The sequence below is a fragment of the Echinops telfairi genome, unplaced genomic scaffold (assembly GCF_000313985.2).
Source record: "Echinops telfairi isolate 266 unplaced genomic scaffold, ASM31398v2 ScPeMD7_5592;HRSCAF=6446, whole genome shotgun sequence".
Taxonomy (NCBI): Eukaryota; Metazoa; Chordata; class Mammalia; order Afrosoricida; family Tenrecidae; genus Echinops; species Echinops telfairi.
The window spans coordinates 18,532,355-18,535,593 of record NW_022109491.1 but is presented as its reverse complement, the minus strand read 5'-3'; positions in this window follow the sequence as shown (position 1 = coordinate 18,535,593).

Here is a 3,239-nt window from a genome sequence, read left to right as displayed (position 1 = left end):
TTCAGGCAGTGCAGCCCCTGAAAACAGTCTCCCGCTGTTTTCCTTGTTGTCCATCCCTCTGCCTGCTGGTGTCTCTTGGTGAGAAAATGGCATGGGCACATCTGCCCTCCTCTACGTTCAGTAAGGGAGGAGGAGACTCCAGCCCCGCTCTAGTGTAAGCCGAGGGACACAAGGCAGAGGGCAGACACGCGCCACCCTCCACCCCTCTCTCCCCTACTTGACACCACCGTTCCTCCCATGGCTGGTTCTTTAACCTGATGTCATTGGCACACAGAACTCACAGGCAAGCTCATGCTTATGGACGTTTATTGGGGAACTTAGCAGGTTACCACCATTCAGGATCATGAAACATTAAGGGTACAGTCTGTGGTCCACAGCAGCCAAGTCTCTCTCTGGTCCTTCAGCCTCTTAGTCATGGGGTCCCATGACCTCTGTCTCCACAGGCCATGCAGCCCACCTGCCATTCTGCCTCACTTTCCACTATGCCAACAGCAAAGGTCACAAAAACTCTGCTCTACCATCGAACTGAAAACTGACTTGAAGAGACATGTACGGGCGAGAGTCGCACATCACACCTCGCCACACACACAAAGCGTGACAGCACAGTCCACGTGCCACTTCACAGTGCTTGTGGTAGTGCGCTAAAACATTCGTCACTGGAATGTTTGGTTTTTCATTTTGCCCTTCATTTGCATAAAATATCATAACCATGGCTAAGTTAACATTATAAACATTTTTGAAGAAAAAACATTTAACTGAAGTCCCTAATGGAGCAAAAGCTGTGAAATCATGAACAAGGCAACAAAGAACCTGACCACTGAAGAGGGTGAAGAGGGCCTGGTATCTTTCCCTTTAACTCTCTCGGTATCTAGAGAAAACAAGGTGTTTACCTTGTTAGAGGTGGTAATTGCCAAGAACGATTAGGACTATATTAGATATAATAATTAAAGAGGTATATTAATATTTAAATAAGATAACAGACAAAGCTTAAGAGAACGGCTAATTAAAATGGCAAATTCAATGTCTTATTTAATATGCTGATAAGATTCATTAAATTATTAATTAATGCTAAACACTTTAATTTGGTCATCTATTTATACATTTATTTGCACATGTTAGCACACATACATGTACAGGTAGTTTAGGATTCATATTTAAATAATCTCCATCTAAAAATGAAATTAAAAGAAACAAAGCCAAAGACACCACAAGGAAACAGAACTGCAGATCGACGTCCCTTTTGAGGCAGGTGGAAAAAGCCTCAACGAGACAGGAGCAAGCACCATCCGGCGCCATAGTGCAAGTCGTACCCTGTGACCCAGTGAGACCGACTACCGCAATGCAGGGGCTCAACATCAGAAAAGCAATCAGCGCAATACCCCTCAGCAATAAACAAAGGAGAACCACACGACCATCTCTAAGGACACAGAAAAAGCATTTCATAAAATCCAACACCCTTTCTGACGCAAACCCTCATAGAACTAGGAATGAAAGGGACCTTCCTCCATCTGTTGAGGAGCTGATATGAAAAGCCAGTTGTCGGCGTTCCACTTAACGGAGAAAGACTGAAGTGGGGAACAAGACGAGAGTGCCTGCTCTCACCACTTACAGTAATATTAGACGTTTTTCCAGAGCATTGAGACTAAAAAGAAAGAAGACGGCTCTAGATTGGAGAGGGAGCAAAACCACCTGCATTTGCAGACACCGTGATCCAGTCTGTGTAGTAGATCGGAAGGCGTCTCCAAGAAAACGGAAAGAGCTGGTCGAATTCGGCAGAGTTGCAGTTTACAGGCCAATCGACAAATATCAATGACCCTTCAGGTTTCTGATCCACCGTCACTCGCGAGTGCTGCATAGTATCTCATTAAATGCACCAGTGGCTTTCCTTTCTTCTGTGGACGGCCGTTTAGGTTGTATCCAGTCTGTGTGTATACACACACGTGTCTCAGCTCTTACTTCTCTATCATACAGACCAAGTGGAGCAATTTCTGGATCACATGGCAGTTCAATATAAAAACACCTTTTATAAGGAAATGTCTCTATTCAACTTTTTAAGGAAGCACCATTGTATTTTCTACAGCAGTTGCACCATTTTGGTCCTATGGGTAGAGGAGTTCCCATCTCTCCACACCCTCCCGGCACTTGTATTCTGATTTTCTGAAGCTTATCATTAATGTTGGGGTGAAATATCTCACTGCCGCTTTGGTTTGCATCTCTCTAATGGCCAAAGATTGCTCTCAAAAAGACTGAGTCTTGGAAACCCAATGGGGAAGTTCGACCCGGCCCCATAGTCAGAATTCCCTCCGTGGCAGTAGGTATACCAGATATGCCATTGTGTGAATGAACCACAGTGTGCCCAATCATCCATCGGTGGGCACTTGCTTCTATCTCTTTGCCACTGTGGCTCAAGCTGCGATCATAAGCTGTCCGTGCCATGGCTGTTTCTCTAGGTTGCACATCCATTACTAGCGTTGCTGCATGCTATTGCTAACTTCTGAAGGAAGTGCCCACGCCCCGTGCACGGGGATTGCACCATGTCACAGCCCCACCAGCACTGTTTCGAGACTTCCTTCCAGTCGTCCAGCCGTTCCGCCCTCACCAGCATTTGTTGTGGTTTGTAACTTCACTCTCAATGCTGGCGTGAGACGTCTGTTGTTTTGACATCACTACATGCTCAGTTGTTTTCATCCCCAAAGCCTACATCCTTCTTGACAGAAACTGAGCTACAGGTTTCAGAGGACACCCTTCAAGCTCCAACAATGCCATGACTGTGGCTCATGGTCACCTTAATGCCACCTTTTGCAACAGCCTGCCCTCCTGCATTTTACCTCCCTGCTAGGTGGACCAACCTGTCCCAGTTTGCCCAGGGCTTTCTGGATTGAACACTGAGCATCCTGCATCCTGGAACCCCTTCCATCACAGGCAAACTAGAATGGTGGCCACCCTGCTCCCACAACTCCAGCCTTTCTCCATGACGTCAGCCTCTGCCTCATCTAAAGTCAACTCCCCATCAGCGACCAGCCCTCCAAAGCAATGCCCAACTGTGTCTCTCACTGGTCCTACAGCTGAACCAACGCGCAGCACCATCACACTTTAATGGCCGCCCATGCGCCCAACCCTAGGCGAGGCCCAGGAAGACCTGTGCATGACCCACTTTCTCCATGCCCAGCCTTGCTGGCGAGTGGAGCAATGTATAAAATGTGTTGAACCGATTTGTTTCTTGGCTGGGTGGGAGGAGA